Source organism: Tympanuchus pallidicinctus, unplaced genomic scaffold, assembly GCF_026119805.1.
Source record: "Tympanuchus pallidicinctus isolate F22 unplaced genomic scaffold, pur_lepc_1.0 scaffold22, whole genome shotgun sequence".
Lineage (NCBI taxonomy): Eukaryota > Metazoa > Chordata > Aves > Galliformes > Phasianidae > Tympanuchus > Tympanuchus pallidicinctus.
Window position 1 is genome coordinate 26,989,104 of NW_026294739.1, and position 22,188 is coordinate 27,011,291.

At 35.5% G+C, this 22,188-nt stretch overlaps 1 protein-coding gene across 2 annotated transcripts in view; it reads right to left on the minus strand.

Annotated features, from left to right (window-relative positions):
* CDH13 (cadherin 13) overlaps positions 1–22,188 on the minus strand; it is a 433,086-nt gene that overhangs the window by 204,408 nt on the left and 206,490 nt on the right. The window lies entirely within an intron of this gene.

Consider the following 22,188-nt stretch of genomic DNA (forward strand, 5'->3'; position numbering starts at 1 on the left):
CCTAGTAAAGACCAGCACGTTTCTGATCAGATGAATGCTCTTTTACTCTCCTAGCACAAAGTAACCAAAATTATGGGGAGAAATTTAGTATCAGAATACCTTTGTTTCCTCTGTGAGCTACCTGCTAATTGAAGCACCATGGTTCATGAGCACATGAGCACATTTCACTCCCCTATTCAATGGTGCATCTCAGGATCACCAGATACTGAGTTCTTGTTGCTAAGAAACAGTACTCAGTTATATTTGAAATATATATTATGAAAAGGTGCTGCTTTTTTTTGTGAAATGAGTATGTTGCCAGATTGACAGTCATGGAAACAGACTGAGCAGTATGAATTGTTTCTTTCCGTATTTCACAATGCAGCCAACCACACTACCCGATTAATGTGTTTAAAAACGTGAAATGCCTGTTCAGCTGTTGTCAATATGCTAAGATATCTACGTAGGTTGCACTGAAAGTAATGCCTCCTATTTATTTCCATGGAAACCACAACAGCTAGAAAGAGCACAAGAACATAACAGAGCAAATTCTCAGCTACTAAAGATTTTTTTTTTTTCTGCACAGTCACCATCATTAGCTGATTCATGCAGATGAGCTGACCCAGACACTCTTCATTTTGTGATACGACAGCTGTGCATGGCCATCAGAATGTGGCTTGTCATTCACATCACTGTTGCCAAGCAGACGTGCACCACCACTGCCTCACTGTGCTCTCATCCGCTGTTTGGTCTCCATGAATGTTCAACAAAGTCAATGGGGGTAATTTTTTTCCATTCTGTCAGGCTGCCCCTCTGTCATCTGACATGTGGCAACATGAAATGGAACATTGGTGGGAAGGTTCAGCCTCTACTGCCATACCACCAATGCTTGCCTCTGACATTGTGGGCCATCATGATAAAATAGAAGACAACAGCCCTCATAAAAAATGTACTGCACCAATTAATGAGATTCGTCCTGTACTATAAAGGCAGTTATTCACATTAATCTAGAAACAGAAACTCAGAATCCTTGATATCTAAGAAAATACAAAACTGAAGTATTCAAATGTGATAGTAGTAAGATATGCTACTGGTGTTCTGGAGCAGACATATACTTGTGACACTATCCTCAATGAAGAAAATTATTTCAGCAGGACTATGCCATTGCTCCCAAAGACAAAGAATTAAAATGCTGCAGTCACACCTTCCTCTCCCTTCAAGTAAGCCTCTGTAACCTTTATCCACAAGTAAGGAACGCATAACTCCAGATGAATATTAAACTAAAAGCGTGGTTTGTTGAAAGACATTGTTTCTCCCATATGTAAATGAGTAAATGAATACATAAATTCATAGTCTCATAAAATTTTGTCCTGACTCTAAGATTGCAAGACATCATTGTATTTCCTGATATGAGACAACTTTTTGCCAGTACTTTAATAATATTCATAAAACATGCTAATTAGAAAAGGTTAATTATTGTTAGGAAAGATAAACACAAAGTGAAACTTTTTAACAGTGCATTAGAATACTACTCAGCGAAATACAGATGAAAAAACAAGACTACCCCCTTTTCATCTTCACCGTCCTTCTAAATTTCTTCCTTTTGCAATGTATTTTTCTCCTCTTTCTTGTGGATTATCAAATTTCTTGCCTTTCAATTGCAACAAAAGTTAGGTCAACAACTATAATTCAGCACATTGTAGCAGATTGTAAGGTATTAGCATTTATAAGAAGCATTTTCCAGTGGAAAGTTATTCAGTACATTATGTCTTTAAATAATAATTAGGGCAGAATTGCCACCCTCATGTCTGGCAATGTCTTTGGTAATTCAGAAGATACGATAAACTGCAAGACACTAATAAGCTGAATGTCACTATGGTACCTGTATACCTCAAGTGTGGTAGATTCAATTTTCTTTTCGTGGATGTCCGCTTCATATTATGTAATGACAGAGCAATAAGGTCTGTCAAAGAGGTGCATGCATTTAGGTATTTAAGTCAGTAACATTCACTAGCATTGTATGATATAACACTTTCTGCGACACTCTTCAAATAATGGGAATTTGAACAAAGTGAATGTTCTGAAGAATAATAGTACCAGTAAATGGAGTAAGAATTTGGTGTTGTAAGCAAATTTTAACATAACTGAGATAAATTTTCAGTTGATGCAGAGTCATTCTAACTTCCTCGGTCTTCTACTGAAACTGTGGTTTTGCTTCTGTGATACATCAGTGACCCTTTAAAGTAGTTTCACACTGTAAAAGAACATAAGATCGGCCATGAAAATAATTTAGATATAAGTTAAGAATACTTAATGCTATCCTGTAATATGAAGTGGCTTCCTTTTAAACTATGATGTATCAAATCATATCAAATTCCATGCTGATATAAGGCCAAAAACAGTTTTCATTGCACGCTTCCATTCTAAAATATGTATATATTCTTATAAAAATATATGCATCTGTAAGTACAGAGAAAAAGAATTGCATAAAAAAAGAAAATGTACTGCACCAGAAGCCATAATCAATTTTGAAGTCACTTAAACTATTCTTAGATGAAGAATGCTCTGGCACAAAATGATGGTCTGTTCATTTCAAGTCATGTCAGGAGGATACCATCATTTGGAGGGAAAAATATTACAGTGCCAGTGAATGCACCAAAGTTTGCTGAATACCAGAAGTATTCTGCTAAGCATACCCTCACATTAGATGCACAAAAGAATCTTGAAATCCTACTCTTTCTTCTCCTTGTGACTTAAAAATTGTTTTCTATCAAATATTTCAGCACTTCATGCTCCAGTAACAAACTTATGGAAAGCAGAAAAGATTAACTTTTACAATTTTAAAGGCAAATTTCATTTCAGTGTTACCAATTCTTGGAATTCAGATCTCTATTCAGGCGCATGGGATGTATGTTCTTTTGGTTTGCATTCTTCTCAAACCTTTGGACAATATTAGCACATGTATGTTAGCAGAACTGACCCTATGTTCTGTAAATATGTAGTTTCCATACTTTTCAGGTAGATAAAATTTGAAATGAAAACATTGCTCGAAAAGTAAAATACAATTTTGAGCTTTCAAATGCATTTCAAAGAAATACTTCACTAGAAATATCAACTTTGGAAAATAGTACTTGAATCTCAAAATTGCACTTTTGAAAAAAGTAAAAATATTGTTTCCCGCAGACGATGTCTATTTTGGATGCCAGTCTTAAAGTATCAAATTAATCCCCTGATCCTGGCTGAGCTTTCCCTCATCCATGAAATAAACTGTTGCTTCTGGGGAAATTATTGGTATGTTAAACTAAATGTTATTGCCAACAATCTTGCAAATGACATAAATCACGATAGCTGTTTATAACTGAAGCAAAGTTGGTTGAATCGAGTCAGGAAAGAATAATCAGCTCCAAATGATTCCACAATGAACCACAGTCACTCAAACAGTACGAATCACTGAAACAGATTCCAAATAAGTTTGCCCTGTTAGAAAAGCAATACTTGGTTCAAGGTTAAACCTCTATTCTAAGTTTTTCACGTAATCAAACATTGCTGCAGAAATAGTTATGTTCAGCTGGAAAAAAGAATCTTTTTCTGTCTTTTGGGCTGACTTTAATGCCCGTCTTCTTGGCACACCACCACACACTGTAGGATATGCTTGTTCATCATATCTCCCATTTCACTTGTTCATACTACCTCACGTCACCAGAAACATATATATATAATTATAGCCATTTTCTCCTCCATAAAGTAAGAAATAATGCATGAAAAAGAATAATGCATGAAATCTTCTAAATCAGTCAGGTTTGCAAGATTTTGAAGGACTCAGATTAAAAACTCTCATGGGTATTCATAACATAATAAATAGAAGAGGGACAAACTAGCTTGTTTTGCACTGATGATGTTGATTAAGAAGAAATAAAAACTCCCCAGATTTAAACCTGCGGAGTTTTTTCAATTAATCTAAAATGTCATTAAGTGAATAGGTAAATAAATATAAGTTAAATGATGGCACATTTTGTCTTTAAATAAGACAGACATCACAAAGCTTAAATTTCATCTGTCTTTGGGCATATTAGAATTAAGTCACGTTGTTGCCCCTCATACATGGATGTCTTCCTTCAAATTAATGACGAATCTGATTTAACACAACAGGTACAAACCTCAAGGAAAATGATGATATGTCATTGATGCAATGGTAGTGGAATTGGAAGGATCTTAATTAGGGCATGAATATAATGACAGAATCAAACAAAAGACAAACACCATATTTTTCACACAGCGCATGTATAACAAACAAAAATGATTTCATACTGCAGTATGTTAGTTATTTTTTCAATATCAAATATATATATACATTTCGACAGAAAGAGAGTTCACCAGGACTTCAAACCAAGAACAGAATAAAAAATACATACTCCCAAGCTGAAATAATCAAGTGATTACTGTCAAAGTCTATGCTCTTACAAGTTACAAAGTAATAACTTGGGATTTCAACAGCATATGCAACGTTTCAATTCCCAACTGCTTTTGAGGCAGCAAGCAAAACACGTGAGACCTTAATATGAAACCTGTTATTGTAATATTCTCTTACAAAGATAAGGGAGAAATATGCAGGTGCAATAGATATAGGTGATAGAAACCAAACAGTGCAAAGATAGCTCTCTTCTGCAGAAGAACTGGGATATTTCAATGTATGGTTGTTTCTTTTTTCCCTTGACGGGAAATGAAAAATAAAGCCAAATTTCAATTCCAAAAAAGAAATTATTGAGGTATGCTTATCTGTGATGGGGTAATGGAACAATATGATCTTTAAGGCTTCCTCCAACCCAAACCATCCTTTAAAATGTTTAAAATTACAAAGATTGCTACAGGTTGTCAGTAATAGAATTTTGGAATTTTGGAAGGAGGAATTTTGTATCTTTGGGAAACTTAATCCTTACCTGCAACACATCAAATAAGGATGAAGTCTTATTCTGAAATTATCAACCCACATGAATTTTCAAAATAAGTTCATATTTCAGAGAGTGATTTGCAGAAAATTTTAAAAGTTCGAATTTTTCCTTAAATTGGGCATTAAGGATGAGCTAAACACACTTTCTCTGACCAAAATTACACTTTCAAAGAGTTACTAATCTCTTCAAAGCAATATTGCAAAATCGACATGGATTTACAGCAATATTTTTGTTCAGCAGTGTTGAGGTGTATTCTTCAACAAACATCCCAATTCATTTTCCATTGATGCCATCTATTACTGCTATAGCTTTAACTCGGTGGTAAAGTTGTAGACCATGACAATCAGAAAATATTGATAGAAGCTTACAAGAGATAAATGCATTTCAGTCTTCCAGTGACATTTAAAAATAATGCAACTATGCCCTTTTAATTTACAGAAGGTTTTCCCATATTAAAAAGAACTATACACTGAAGTGCACCTCATCAAATCTACACATTATATCATTCCAGTAGAATTCAGAGGAAAACCAAGGGCAATAATCACCACATTTGACATGAATTCAAAAACCATGTAACGTATAGTCTTAAAAAATATGCTTTAATCTCTCCTTCATTGCTTTTCATATGGGACTTGATGAGAGAGACTGTGGACAAACAAAGCATTAAAATTCAGCTCAAGTTTTAAAACTATTAGCATTTGTAATATTAAAGATGTTTATAAGGGACTTGGAATGAGTAGAACAAAAATATAAAAATAAGATTCTCCCACATCGTAATTTCCAAAAGACAATTTCACTTTCATGTTGCTGTAATATTTCTTCTGAGTGAGAAATAATGCACAAGACTACAAGGAGAGGCTTGCTATAGCTGGGGCTACAATTAAATGAGAATACAAAAAGCAGAGAAATAGGAGCAAAAAGACAATTTTCCAAGCCATGGGATCCCAATGGTTGGCTGTCACAGCAGGAATCACTTTGCGTTACTAAAACAGACTATTAGTCTCTCACGATCTGAGAAACATAAATGATCCATGAGAGAATTCATTGCATTTTCATCCAATTAACAAACAAACATGCAAACAAACCCATATTATTACAACAAAGGAATAAAACTAAACCAAAATCTAAATTGAAGATGTCTGAAACTTTTTCCATTGAAGTTTCTGAGAAAGGAAGGGTGAGCTGGGGGAGCTGGAAAGCATCAGGAGTCCCAAAGTATGGTGAAAGGGTGGAAGCAGATGGTAAGAAAAATAAATAAATAAAATAAGAAGTAACTTCTTCGGAACTGTTTCTTATACTTCATAGCTTCATCAAATGTGAGCCAAGCAATTGGCTCGTTCTCTTGAAGTTCACTGAAGAGCCTTCCATAAGGGATTTATTGACAGCTTGGATATTACTTCAACATTTTTATAAACCACCTGGTCTAATCTTAAATTCAAAGAGTTTAATTTGTGAAACTTTCAGAAGTTCTTCTGAGTCCATAGCAGCTAAGTATATTTCACATCCCATCTGCTTTCATTCTTTTTTCCTCTTCACAAGAAACTATTCTGGTAACAATCACACTTGGCAGAAGCTGAAGCTTGGAAATGACATAAATGAATATTCTGGAGAATCCAGAATTTAGAAGGATGGTCATATCTATCTCACTGCAAGAGCCTGAGAGGATTACACTCCTGACTGCGCCATGCCAACATCAGTGCTATGGTCTACTGGAACGCAAACTACATCAACAGGTAGAATTCTTCAGTTATCAAGATCATTTTCCTTAAATCTCCCACAAGCTTCCCAGTGCGATCACAGTATTTTAATTTTAGTGATCTCTACTGGGTTCCACCACTGCTGCTCCTAACAAAAGTTATTTTCAACATTACTGCCACTGCTTCTATACTCATACTGGTCCTAATCCACTCATATATATACTTTACTAATTTAGAAAGATTTTCTTTTTTTTTCTTTTTTTAAAGACCATTTCATTCACTGGCTGTCCCTTTAGATTACACTATAATCCAGAAGAAAGCCTGAATCCTGTAGAGATGGCTTATGTGCTGGGACCTCTAGAAATTAGTCATCTCACATACACACAAAACACAATCTTAAATACATGAAGAATCAGAGAGCATAATTAGAAGGGGCTGTAATGAAAGCCTAGTGCAGATGTAATGAAACTGAACACCTGACCTCCAAATGAAGATTTAAAAATGTATTAACATAGACATCAGCTCAGCCTACAGAAGAGGTCAGTTGTTTCATTGTCCCACATACTAGTTACTGAATCAGCCAGAGTTGAAATAAAACTGCCCTACTTTTTCATTAAATTGAGCTCACAGAAGATACTCTTAAGTATCTGACAAAGACAAAAGCTATCCTTTATTAGAATGCATCTATGGCCCAGTAAAGTTCATCACTTTAAATTAAAAAATGAAAACTATATCTGCTGCTTGAGATCATTTAAAAATATTTGAGTACAAATCTACTCTCTGCATACCGTGCCCAGTGTTAATACTCATTGACTTTTTAAGTTATGACAGCTTTTTCTCACGTTGTTTCTTCCCTCATATCCTTTGGTCAGTTTTTAGTGTTAAGCAAAATCATATCATGAAAGCCCTTCTGAGCTTTAGGGAAATCTGCAAGTATGTTTGTTATCACATTTTTTGTACTCCATTATTGCCCTGCTGTGTGACAGAACCTAAAGAAAACTCACTCCTGTTTTCTGAAAATGAAAATTTCTGATACCACAGTAATTAATTTCCATGGGGAAAACAGTTTACTTCAGCAAAAAGAGATTAATGAAAAATACTGCAGAACACAAAATTATGCTAGGCAGCTGCTATGCCACATTTCCTCTCATTGGAATTGTTTTAAATCACTATTCTATCTGTTAATGAAACATTCTGCTTTTTTTTTTCAGGCTGTTTAGCTTTGAAAAAAAACAAAAACAAAACACAAACAGGATTCAGGAAACTGCTGGACTGCAATAGATAAAGGAAAGGGGGGAAAAAGAAGTGTTAACCTACCTAAAAGTGATGAAAAGCAGTCAGTAATTCTACTACCTTGCTTCCTGAGTGTAAGGAGCTTTTCTAAATAAAGCATTATTTGTGCATCTATATAATTAGAATAACATTTATCTGTCCTGCATTTATCTGTCCATATAAAAAGATTTGGTTAGCACACGGAAACAGAGTTCTTGAGAACTAATCTTTTGTATCATTGCATTCAGTGAATTGGCACAGTTCTAAACAAGTCATATGAAGGAAAACAAGAAATGAGCAAAGAAAACCCTACACAGCCCTCTTTCACTCCAGTGTTTCTATGCAACCTATGCTGTAGAAATGAAATATTTGGAAAACTTTTGGGATAGGGAACAAGAGTACAATTCCTATTATCATCCATGTAAACTTTCTTATACATTTTAAGGTGAAATAATTTATATTTAGTGTGAGAAATTATGTCAGACCTTTCTTCTAACAACATGAAATCTTTCACTGCAAAGTAAGAAAGACAACTTGCCCCTTTATTCCTTGAGAAATGATCTTATTGCTTTCCCACTGACTACTCAGTTACAATGCATTTACCATGAACAGAAGTTCTTGGGCCCATAATTATTAAGGTGTCGATGCTAAAGCTCAGACTTGTCCTCTGCCAAAGGATTAAAAAAGGGTTAAAAAAGGGTAAATTAAGGGAGTGGTTACATTTTACATCGGTCAAGTGAATATTTGCCAGGAACTTTGGTAATGTTAACATGCCTTGTAGATAAATGGAATTTTAAACTGATTCCTCAAACTAACGCTCAATAAGAAGAACAGAAGCGTTTCATTTTTAAAGGGTACCAGACCACTTGTGTATATGCCTTCTGATCTGTTAACTAACATCAGCAGCTCAGCCTGAGGTCAACATCATTCATCTCTTCATAGATACACATCATTCTTGTTAATGCCAGAGAGAGTTTGAGCATAGTTCAGGAGAAGAAAACATGATGGCTGTGAGTAGGTAACCACAAAACTGGATTTAAGAGCGACCTCGGTTCAGGTATCATGGCATTCTACCTGCTGTAGTCAATCAGGTTTAAAGGTCTTAGAATGTAGTATCAATGAAAAACGAAGGTGTGCAACAGATAGAAAAACACAGGATGATTCACTGACTTAGCTACTGAGCCATAGAGGTTCTTGAGGATTTCGTATTTCATAATAATGAACTAAGCAATACAGAAAAAAACGGAGTCCATGTGACCATCTGGTACAAGACTGACCCCATCCTTTCTGCATTATGGACAAATCATGAGCAAGTATTTATCCTCTAATTTATTTGAAGCTACCTGTAACATCTCGTTTATAGCACTAGAATAACAAAATCACAGCACAAGTCCTTGAAAATATCTTGAAGTAATCTTTCCCATTCAGTAGGATAAAGTGCTTATATTGTTCTGATATGGAATGGAGCAAGCAGAAAAGATGAGAGTCTACCAGCTTGACTGGCAGGAGGGTGGTAGTGTTGCGTTGTTTGTGTTGACATAGAAGAGGGAAGATGCAATGATTATTTCTGAATCATCAGTAATACACCCAGAAAGGCATGTCAGAAAAAGGTTATGATATAGGATTGCATCTGAAGAGAGGTTAGCATAGAGATGGAACTGTCAGTCAGTATATAATTGGAAGGCACACAAGCAGTCAAGAAGTGCAGAGAGAGAAGTGAAGTCAACTTAGGAAAAATCCCCCAGAAAGGAGATTCATCAGAAGAGATGTTGACAGAAAAGCCAAAGATAAGACAAATCAGAAAAAGACAGATTCCTGAAAAAAAAATGGGAAGACTGAGATTTCCCGATCAAAGTCTGATTGACAACGTCACAAATAACATCCTTCTTGTAAGCTAAACTAAAATTCCCCTCTACTATTCTACTAGCAGTCTGGTGAAGTCAAGCCTTTCCTCAGCAAGGTGGTTGGAAATGTCACATGTGACGTTTACTTTGAGATATAATGAACAAGTCTAAACTTTGTTAAGATTTTTAGAACAAACACAGTTCCAGGTGTCTACTCAAAACACTTTCAGTGATGTGAAGACATTTACAATGCCAAAGTGCCAATACGAGGCTCAGAAATTGAAAGCACCATTTAAATAACAATAATATGGATATGAAACATGTATCCCTACTTCATAACAACATGATGTGCTCTATACCATTAACTTTTAATTAACTCCAATTTTGCCACAATTAAACTCAATTAGAGCAGAATGTCTGACACTGCAATTAGCTGTATGTAAACACCCCAGTTGGTGTCACATTGAATTAATGTCTCCTGATGGTGGATTCTCCTTCCAAGTATAATGGATTTACCACCATCAAACTGTTAATTGGACCTGGCACCTCATGTGTTGTATGTATTTCAGACATAACATCAGAACTTAGTATCCTGCACAACTGTGGTTGTCAGATCTACACGGATTCCAAATGCAACTAGCCAAATGCTTTCCTGTGTTATGCATTCTGTAATCTCTCACATAGAAAAACTCTAAAAATTTTAATATCCCTCCATTTTACACTCACTTTTCTACTCATCTAGCAACAACAAAAAATATTTTACAGCTTGCAGGACGGAAAAAAAATACCCTAATGAATAAAATAAAGAATAAAAAAACATATCTATTATTAAGGACCACATTTAGCACAGTAAATCATTGTTTGTTAATAGAGCTTATTTTGAACCATCATTTTTTCTGCCATTGTATATGTTAGAATCTCAACCCTATCTCAAGAACAGTCCTACTGAGATTATTGGGTTTTGTCTTAATATATTGCAGTCTTAACTGGAAGCAGTTAGCCAATAATTTGTCTTAGCTCAATATTAGGCTGTTACTGTGAGCAGTATCAGCAAGCACAAAGGATCCTTCAAGGTAGGTGCAGCTTTACTACTGTTACTAGTGTTGCTATATCAAGAGTAGCACCTACCAAATCACTAAAACTGGGGTTAAAATGTGCACTGCATATTTGCAGGCTGAGGTGATTAAACTGTGTGTTTTGCAAGAACCACTGAGATGAAAAGTTGATGTTCTGTTGTCACTTCCAATAACATTGAACAATCATATATCTGGACTAAAAAGGACAAACGGTAATGATGGAAATGGAATAAGTGATGAAAATGTATTCAAAAGGACACGAACGGATATTCAAATAAAGCTCAGAATAAAACATAACGAAGGAAAACCTCATAACAGTAGCAAAACACTGTCAGCATTAGGAATGAACATGCTTATGAAATTCTTGGCATTGCCCTGAGATTGCTACAGCAAAGCATACATCAGTGCCCTGTAAATACTAATTGCAATTGAATATATGATGGTTACACAGTCATCTTAAATACTTTTAGCTGAGTCTATTGGAAAAAAAAATCCTTATATGCTCCTGATTTTTAGTTGTTTTCATAGAAATAATCTTCAGTATTTTCAAAAATCAATGGAATTTCCCTTACGAGCTGAAAAACCACAAAAAAATATATCTTTTTTGCTTACTAATTGCTATTATTGTAACAATTCAATTTACAAATAGGAAAAAGACTTTTTAAAAAGTCTTTCTTAACAAAAGAAACCCATGTCAAAAGCCTACAGTTTGACGGCTATACTTCAGAGAAATTATTTGGAAAATAAGGGATGCAATTTTGCCTTTAATTGTAATTTTCATTTGGAATTCAACTAATCAATTCACTAATTCCACTCACAAGATTTAGGAGACAGCTTGCTTTTACATTTCAGTCTGGTTGTGTTGGTCAGAATTTACTAGGGAAATGATTTATACACTTGCATCTACAAGTTCAAAGTGATAGAGTTAGTAAGTAAAGTATTGATCAAAGCTACCAATAAAGAAATGCAGTGAAATTAAATGCACATTCTGAAGCATGTCAATTCTTTTAAAGTATTTTCTTTAATAAATACATTGCCAATATCAATTCTAAATAGTCTTAGTAGGAACAGAATACAAATATCACTAGGTGCCTTGTTGCATTAAAAGTAATACTGAATATTAATTTTGCAATTTTAAACCTGACAAAATGCAGTATATTTTTCAAGTTGATGTACTGTTCATATATCAAAGGTTACAAAAGCAGTTATGCTCTCCTGCTACTCCACAGTCACAACTGTGTTCAGCAAAGCTGAATGACAGGAAAATTACATGTTTGGAGAATCAGCCTGCTGGTTCTTGCAGCCCCAAAACACAGCAGATTGTTCTTTAATTTACTGGCTGCATGTACAGTAGATCCATTACTAATAAGGTCATTGTCATTACTCTGCAGAGCACAGCAAACACTCAGTACAAATTTTCATATGCCAAGATCTGAACTTTAGGCCTGACAAGTACCAACACTTCTACGTTTTCTCTAAGTCTCCATCGGATGCTCTAGATGTCTGATTGCTTCCCTTACTGAGGAAAAGCTGCAGTTGCTGGGAATCAAGCCTTTGGACCTGCTAGTTCTATGATTGTTGAATAAAATTCAATCCCTCTGTATACAGCAGGCACAGCTTCCCATTGATCATTGGGAATAACAAAGCTCATATACAACGACTTCTCAGGAGGGCGTTTTTTCATATGAAATATTTTCTGTCTTTTTCAGGAGGGGAAAATGTAAAATACAGTAAAGATTCCATAGCATCTTTGGAATCTAAAATGTTTAGAACAATTTCTTTTACTTCTTTTTGTCTCCTCCTCCAGTTCCTTAGCAGCAAAGGGAAAAAAAAAATCTTTTAAAACTGTTTTAGAAAACAAGAAAAATTAATAGTTTAAAAATGTCAGGATTTTACTCCCTCTTAACAATCTGAAAGTGGAGTATCATAATCCTGTTATTTACATCCATTAAATCTGGTAAAACTAACAGAAATATAACAGCAGTACGTTGCTTTTTTTTTTTTTTATTCACATCTACAAATAAATCTGTGACCTGTATTCATATCACCTGTGTATATATAATACGTTTAAGAAATAAATACATAATGTCAGAGACATAAATAAATAATAGGCATTTTCAATGAATTGCATTCAGATGTCTGAATTACTATTATGAAAAGTAAATACTAAGTATAATGTTAGAGCTGAAGCGGGGAAGAATTCTGCAAAGATGAACCCTCTATTTTGCAAGGTAGTACAATAAAAGAACAAAAAAAGAAAAAAAATTGCAATTAATATTACTCCAACAACCTCAACCACATAGCACTTTCAAACAGAGCTCTTTTGGCTACATAACACCTTTGCAATATTTCATCCATGTGTTTTCCCACTCAGAAGTCTTCAGTCCCAACCGAACAATGATTGTGACCATTTCTATTGCACTGCTGAGCTTCAAGCATTTGTGGGCTGTTCAAGCAGGACGTCCACCAGTCCCTATTCCCGATGCAAGCAGTCTAACAAGTCTAGATTAAATATGTTCAATATGATAGGAAAGCTCTCAACAAGCACAGTTCTCTTGGATGCGTTAGTGCAAACAGGAAACTGCCATGGAAATAGTATAGAAATATCCAAGAATGTCAAGTCTTTCAACTCTTCACAAACCATCAACTCTTTTGCATATTTCCACAGAAAAGAATCTTCTAAAGAAAATTAGAAGGAAATCCCCTCAAAGCAGAAAGATCCATCACTAAATGTAGTATTTTATGTGCACTGATATAAACAACTAATTAGCGGTTAAAAAGTTTTAAAGCAAAGTCACTTCTCATTAATGAGCTGGAAGAAAATAAGAAAATAAAACATTTACCTAAAAATAGCTTGGATTTTAGAAGTATGTATTATTAAGAAATAATTAGTAATGACCTGAGTAAATGAGGACAAATACAGCAAGACTTTTATCATCTACATGTTAAGAAAATGCTGCCAACTAAGATTTCCACAACCACACAATCATACGGCGCTCTCTATTTATAGCTGCAGTTCACAACAACTCTTCTGTTCATTTGTTGTTATGCATTGAAAAAGATCTAAAGGAGGAAAAATGTGAATGTAGAAGAACGACTTTTTTCTTTTTTTTTTCCCATTAGTGCTTTCACAATGGAAGATTGAAATGGAGATTCATAAAGCATGGCTTGCAACAGGTAGAGTTTCCATCTCTTAAATTTTGAGTTTCATTACACTTGGTGGCTTTCTCAAAGCTCCACCTATCAAGTCCTACCGTATTTCCATTTCAAAGAGACGAATGTGTAACTGCCAAAGAGAACTTGGAACGTTCAGATGCTGTGGACCAAAAAATAAGCCCCAAAGCCACAGTAAAAAGATTTCGGTGCATCAGTATAAGATTTTCAGGCAAGCTTTGGAGATCTGACTTGCATAATTTAAATTCTTGGGACAAGCAATGGCTCAGAAGGTGAAAGTAGATCGCCTAAGGCTCTGAGTTAATAACTCTCCACCGATAACTGAGAAATGCTATAATTAAGAAATTGTAGGCTGGGTAATTGCCATCAATGCAGTAACGGAGACACAGCTGACATATTTGCCCAAGAATTATAAAATAAAATAAAAAATAATTAAAAATATATTTGGTACGTGGATTCTGGATTACAACCACCTTCTCTTATTAAATTTATTTTTTACAACCCACAGATATTTTTCCATGATTTCAATAATGGAGCCCTCATGGCCCATACTCTTCCTTAAAGTCTCTTGCAGACATAAGAAAAATATATAATGATGACTATGCCATAGTAGAGGCCCTATGATATAACTACAATAAAATATTAGGGCTCCTATATATTGACTCAAGAAAAAGTAGGAGCTGAAAGATTGAAGCTAGCTTACCTATACATATTTTAATATTTCATAAAACTAAATGCTAGGCTTTTCCAGGCAGTCATGTACTTTTTAGTATGTTTATTTTGACTGAAGAGATATACAATCTAAAAAGCATCAGAGAGTAAATAAAATTCCCTTTTCTTTCAACTTTCTTATCACATATCAACTAAGTAGGCCATTTCATCAGATTGAATAAAAGGCAGGCTGGTGCAGCAAGTAATCTAAAGTTCAGAGTTTCCAAAACATGGGATTCAAAAGGAATTTCCTTCTGAATACATCAGATTAGAATGAGTAACGTGGAACTGCTTTTGCAAAGACATGGGATTGTTCTGCACAATAACAAAACAAACTGATGCCTGGATGATGGTTATGCATGCCCCTGGTAACACAGCTTATAGATGGGTCAGCATGTCTGAATAAGGAAATGCAGAGGGTGTACAAAAAGTGTAAGTGGGTGTAATGAAAAGCCAGGACAGATGGTGAGTAGAAAGGTTATGGAATGAAGTCAAAAGTGCAAGGAGAAAAAAAGATCTAAAGAGGTGGAAAATTGAAAGAAGATTGCAAAAAAGGCTTGAGAGAAGTAATATGATTTTCTTCAGGTACATTAAGAACAAGAGGTCAGAAAGGAGACAGAAGGTCCTCTAGCTGCAGAGAAAAATTACTGACATAAAAATATAATGAATTTGTTGCCTTAGTTAAAAAAAGAAGTAAGGGAAAGAAGTAAATGAGGGAAATGAGGGAAATAAAGGAGGTAAACAAGGAGTAAGTTGTTACAGATCATGCTTCAGTTTTATTAATAATGACGATCATAATTTTTTTAAAAAGCCAGAGAGGGTTACAGACCTACATTTCCAAGTTGATGAAACAGAAATCAGGGTCTCTTTAGCAACTAGAACATTCAAATTCTGATTTTTGACCAAAAAAATCTCATTTGGGAAATATTCAGATTCTGCACCTTAAGAAAACATTTTTTCTAGCTTTCATAGCAACATTACTTATTGACACAAAGTACAACACTGAAGGACATTTTATCAAAACCAAGTCCTAAGACCAGGATAGGTTTGATCAGAAGGTGGGAAAAGGCAGATCAGTGAGAACGTGCTCGGCTTCATGCAGCGTGTGTGCATGCATAGCAAAAGATGGAGAACTGCAAGAAGCTCACCTACTGCTTTCATCCCTGTGTTCAGTGCTGATGTGCCATGCCCAGATGCACACCACTAATCTCTGAAAAATTGCAGTCCTGTTCATCACTGTGTAAGGCTGGGAAAAATAATCTGTGCTTGCAAAGCAAGATACACTGCTTCCCTTCACTGTGGGAAAGCATAATGTCTGGGGAAAGGGCAGCATTGTCTTTCCAGGTGTTCATGTTACACCTAGAACGTTTAATCTTCAGCAAGAAATACTGAAGGTTGCTATAATACAAACAGGTGAAGAAAAGAAATAAACAGCACATCCTAAAGTGAGAAGCAGCCTCATGACAACATTTCAATGCTTTAAAATGCCATTAATTAAAGAAGTAAAAATTGTTCCACAGACTATAAATATTAAGTGACAAAAGTGCTATTAGTCTTTTCCTGTTTTACTGAACACATCATTATTCTTTTCAGGAGTAGCATTCTTATTGCAATACTAATTAAAAAAAATTAAAAAAGAATAAAAACCAAACTCAAAACCAAATTTCTCACTTATTACAGCCTTGGTAAACTCAATTTGTTATTTATTTCCCACTTCTGTATCTTCCCACTTCACGCTCCCCAGTAAAAAATGCTGATTTTGCTCAGTGTTTGGAATTTGAGTTATTTTTAGCATGGAAACCCAACAACCTCTTTGCATGTACGGGTTATGAACAAGCCTTTGCTGATCTTCCCTTTAACAAAACAACTTTTGGTTCTTTCCACACGTGACGTAACAGTTGAACAGCAGGAATGCCCAAGCCAAGCGAGTTAGGTCTAAAACAAAGCATATGCCCTCTAACAAAACCAACTGTTGACTTTTGTATGCTCTCCACATAAGTGAGATGATGATGCCAGTAGTCTCTAAAATGAATCATAGTGCCCTGCTGATATCTTGTAGCATTAAGGCAGTATAACAGTATAAATCGAATAGACAATTTACATTTAAAAAAAAGAAGAAAATATGGTAAATTAGAGAGTTTATACAAAATAAATATCTTGGTCCCTTAAGACAAAATGGGAAAATACACTTTAAAAACCACATGAATTTTAACTTGATTTTCTGTCAGATTTTCATTTTATTCCATATAAAAGTCCTGGAAAAAATGAAGAGAGATTCCCAGGAGAGTGACATCCTACCTAAATCCCAGCTGTGCAAACAACTATTTAAATCTTCATTTTAAGAAGTGTGATTCTATGAAAAATTTATGTGCTCAAATATTTATGTACACAGCTACAGTGACTACATTGTTTTTCACCTCTGTTAAGAGCAAATGCTAAAAGTCTCCCATGAGTTCATGAGTCTGCCCACACAGATTTCACTGAACTATCTGGACCTTTGCTTCTGTTGAGTTTGCTTGTACTTCTGCTTTCAGCTTCCTTGTGACATCTGCTAAAGCTTAATCTTGCCTCTTTACAATCTCAATGGAAAAAAAAGATTAAATAAAGTACCTGTTTTTCTCCAATTTAGGGCATCATTGTTACATGTCTTCTGTCTCTAAATCCACTTGTTACACATGAACAGGAAACACCAATTTTTTAAAATTAATCCATCACTAATTTTTTAGGTGAAAATAACTTTTTATGTTGACAGATCCATTTATTTCACCCTTTTCCCATACAAGCAAAAGCAGCACTTAGTTCAGACAATCACGTCAGAAACAGAGATCAGTACTAAGACAGTGCTGTCAGAATGAAGAACAAGTTTCCCTAAGATTCACAGCATGCTCCCTATTATAGTACCATTCTGTAGACTGAGTACTTCATCAGAGATTATAGAGACCAACAGCAGCTTCAAAGATTCAAATCAAGCACCACTAATCCATGGAGCTTTGCCAGCTGCATGGTCACCAACACAGCACCATCCTAACACTGCTACCAATGGTGAAACTTTGCTGCTGTGAAACTTGGGGCTGCAGTGAACATTTCAGAAAGGAGCACAGCAGTTGGGTAATGCTTTGCTCAGAGCAAACCCTCAACACCTCTCATAGGTGAAGGGAGGTAAGCAGAAGGGAAAAAAGCTTGCTTGCTGAGAATCCCATGCAGGGACAGCTAAGCTTCAAGTAGTACTGCCTGGGAAGAACCTAATGGCACTTTCTTGGTCAATGTTAATTTCTCTCTCTGTAGCCAAAATATGAAATTAATTCAAAACAATCACCTCTAGATTTACCCAGTGCCTGCAATATGTGTTTTCCTGGCTATACGTAATCATATTCTAAATATATATTTTTTTCTTTATATTGACATTTCATTCTCTCTCTACATACATACAATGTACGAGAACTTTCTCATTTCCAGAATTTTCAATTGTATGTCAGTTGATCTAAATACTGCTCATTTACTTAAAGGTGTTTCTCACTAATCATATCCATTAGCTACATAAGAACTACTCTTTTTTTCCCCCCCATTAAACTTCCTTTCTCTTTGTACTGATAAACAAATCACTTATATTTCATAGAATTCTACCAGTGCAGATAACTAAGGTAAAAATACCGTTTAGACCAGTCTCAAAATTAGAAGCAAATCCTTTACTTCTCAAAAATGAGGGAGGCATGCTTACTTTCTCCATGCTGCATATTGCAGAGCTTTGGTATCAAAGTACATTAAGTTACTGGGAAGAAGATGTGGCTGCAGTAAACTGGATTTATACAGAAGACAAATTCATTTTTCTATACCAGATGATTTACAGCTGTTTATGTCTAGGCATTTACACTACTGTACTGCCTTTTTTGTCTGCAAAAATACTTGAACATCTTTGTCACAGAATGCTCCTAGGCAAATGACCAGGTCAATTTTCTTTGTGTCTGTGTTGAGCCTCCATGTTTTGTTCTCAATTAAGCTCAGAAACAGAGCCCAGGACTGCAAGCATGTAAGTGTTTGCTCAGTTACGGAATAGGAGAACTGAACTCATGCAGCTCACATTAAAGTTTTGGTTGCTGTTCAGTGGTCTGAATTCTTTAGCCTGCTCTCAGTCTACTTTTCTAACACAGAGAAACAGTAACACATAGAGAATAGTCTTTATGTCCTTTTCAGTATTGTTAGTGTAACTCTTCTGATTATCTCAGTCTATCAGTCACAAGGCAACCTCTCACAGAAGTGTGATGGCACTTTAAAAAAAAAAAGAAAAAAAAGGAAAAAAGTTGAAAGCTGATTTCACACCTCTGATTGTTAAGTATTTTCTCAAGCAAATAAAGCTTCTCAATTTAGAACAAAAATAAGTAAAACTAACTCTTCATTAACAGTTCAAATTGCCAGGTACATTTAGTCACAGCTCTCCTTTTCATACTGCTGCTGAATGGCTTTATCAAAATTCATTTCTGATTATTTCTCTCTCATCTTTCTCTCTCAGTTCTTCATAGATTGCAGCTATGAAGAAGCCCTTCTGTGATGACATCTTTGCACCTGACTGAAAGGCAGCCATTGGCTGGCTGGCACTTTGCCACCGATGCTCAGAAGATGAGTACAAATGAATAAAGAACAAAATGTAGTTCTTTTTAACTTAACGATTTCGGTCATCTCAATCATGGTAATCTACATATTCAACTCTGCCTGCTTTCACTTAACATAATTTCACACAAACGACTCAAAAAGTCATTACTGGCTCATTTTGAATGCAGTGGCTTTTGGACTCACGTAACTTCCTCTGACATACCTTCATTTCCTTAACAGGAACCAGCACATTTTGAACTGTGCAAGTGGTTACATCATATTCACTGTAACAATTAATCTCCCTTGATGTTTTTTGTTGTATTTTCACATGCTGGTTCATTTTTGAACAGTTTAACTCATTTCATTAAAAACAACCGATAATTCAATCCAATAAGTCAGCTGTGACAGGGGCCTGGTTGTGAAGGCCATTTTATTAGCACAGCTGCCTTACGTTCCTCATTCCTGCTTGAGTTTCTCTTGCTGTCAAACAAAAAGTTAACTAACATGGAAGCATAACTGCCATGCACCTGGGCTGCATGTGCACTTTTGGTAGGCCCTGAATCTCTAATTTTCTCGCTCCCATTTGGAAATGTTTTCAATTCCTTACTAAAAATAGAATAATTAAAACAAACAGTGGAAAGTGGCAATTAACTCAGACAGTCAATGGTTTTCTGAGTGGGATTCAGCTGTCCCCTAATTTAATATTTTTTCTCTTGTAATGAACATCATAGGGAGAAGTTCTACATGCTTTTCAATATTCCTCCAGGATAAACAGGGCAGGAAAAAGCATTTGTGAACATTCAGAGATACAAAGAACAACACATTCTTATAATAGATTAAATAGCCTTAGCTAATGTAAAATGTTGCAAGGCACATGGATGGTAAAAGCTGCAAAATTCTATGAAATACTATGAACACAAAGCTCTATTTTGTGTCCTATTAGCATACACTTTAATTCTCATCCCTTGAGTACATATACACTAAGAATAAGAAATAAGTCAGTGCTAATGCACTGCAGCCTACTGTGTAGCTGGAATGATTCAAATGAATTTCATTTTGTTATTCCTGCCCTACCAATAATTGTATATGTGATGGTAAGATGGCTTGCAAAAACATATAATTTTTTTCCTGCAGATCTTTCCTTGTTTGCCCTTCACTTTGAACTTAATCTGTAAGGACATCAACACTGTGGAGGGGGGAGAAGTTGGGAGAGAAAAATAAATAAATAAATAAGGCTCCAAAAAATTTAAACCAAAATCTAAGAATCTTTAAGGTAATTCATCTCTCAGTGTATCAGGGAAATCAAGGAAAAATCCCACTGCCTTCCTGACAACATGACACATCTTCACTGGAAAAAAAAATGGGCTGGATTCAAAGGCAGTCTAAATGAAGTTGAGGATTCCCCTTCTAAAGAACTTCTCAACTATCTTTTGCACAACAGGATGCCGGGGAGCATGCTGAGCAGAGTGTGATATAACAGGTTAGGAAGCACTGCAGCCTATTAGAACAGACATTTGCATTGCTCTGGATAATCTATTACACTGCACTATTTGTATATAATTTGCATTGCTTCAAAAAGGCTCCTCTAGGGAAATGTTTTTGTCTTAATTTAAGAGTGCGCTTTGCCATCAGATAGGAAGGCCATTTGTGGTTTGATGCATTAGGTTGAAAGGACTACTATGATTTTCTAGTAAAAAAAAATATACTATTTGAGGTTTATACTGAATACATTAAGGTAGAAAGCCAGTATGGATAAAATAAGAAACAGCTGGAAAATGAAGACAAGAAACAGCATTATAAAGAGAAACTGCAATGTTTCTCTTTTAAGAAGGACAGCAGCAACTGCCATAAATCCTATGCAAGTGGTTAACATACATTCCACTGCAAGCCCAGATGTGAAGTAGATGTTAAAATGTCAAAAACCAACATACAGTAAATTTTCGCAATGCTTCTTAAACAAGCACAACTGGTCATCTAACAAGAATGTTCTTCCAGAAGAGGAAAGAAAACAGCACTGAAAGTGGAAGTATTGATTACTACACAGCAGAAGATGCAATGAGGCAGCCAGGACAGCACTCAGAACTGTTACTGACCCCATGCCCTGCATGGCTGGAACACCATACACTGCACTCTGCATGAGGACACACAGGTCAGACCCACCATGCTGGGGCAGAAAGCTCCTAGCACAACCCTCACAAATCTCAGCCATTTTGATTCCAGCTGCTCATCTATATCCAAGTGTCAAGAGGCAATTTAGCTGAGGGCACATTTCCAGAGCTAGGGATAAAATGTGAATTTACAGATCCTCTGTGGATTTCAAGGCATCATGAAGTTATTTCATAAATATCCAAGAACAATTCTATGATTCTATGATTTTATGATCATTTGTTCAATGGGGAGAAACGTAGCAGTTATTGACAAGGACAGGGACCCTTTGTACAGTCTTTGTTCAAGACATATATTTGGCAGTGATGGATCTGCTAACATTCTCATATCAACAGAACTCTCTGTAGATGAATTAAAAGATATCCATTACAGCAAAATGGAGATGAACAGTATATGCTATTGACAACTTGGCAATTTAAAAAAGGAGGAATAACCACGCAGTGTCTTAGAGGCAACTCACCCCAAATACCTCCTTTTGTCTGAGCAAAATTTTGTGTTCACAAATCAAATGCATACACGATTTTCAGACAGTACTTCTACTAACAATAAATGACAGAAATGACATGCAGAAAGTAGAGCAGTTTCAATTGCGTGTAAAAATACACACATTTACAATTTCCAAAGGATAACTGGTTCTACTAGAAATTTTACAGGACAGTGGCTTGTAATTTAGCCTTCAGCAACTGCAGTCCTTTCAAAAGCTAATACACACGCGTTCTAAAGTATATATTAC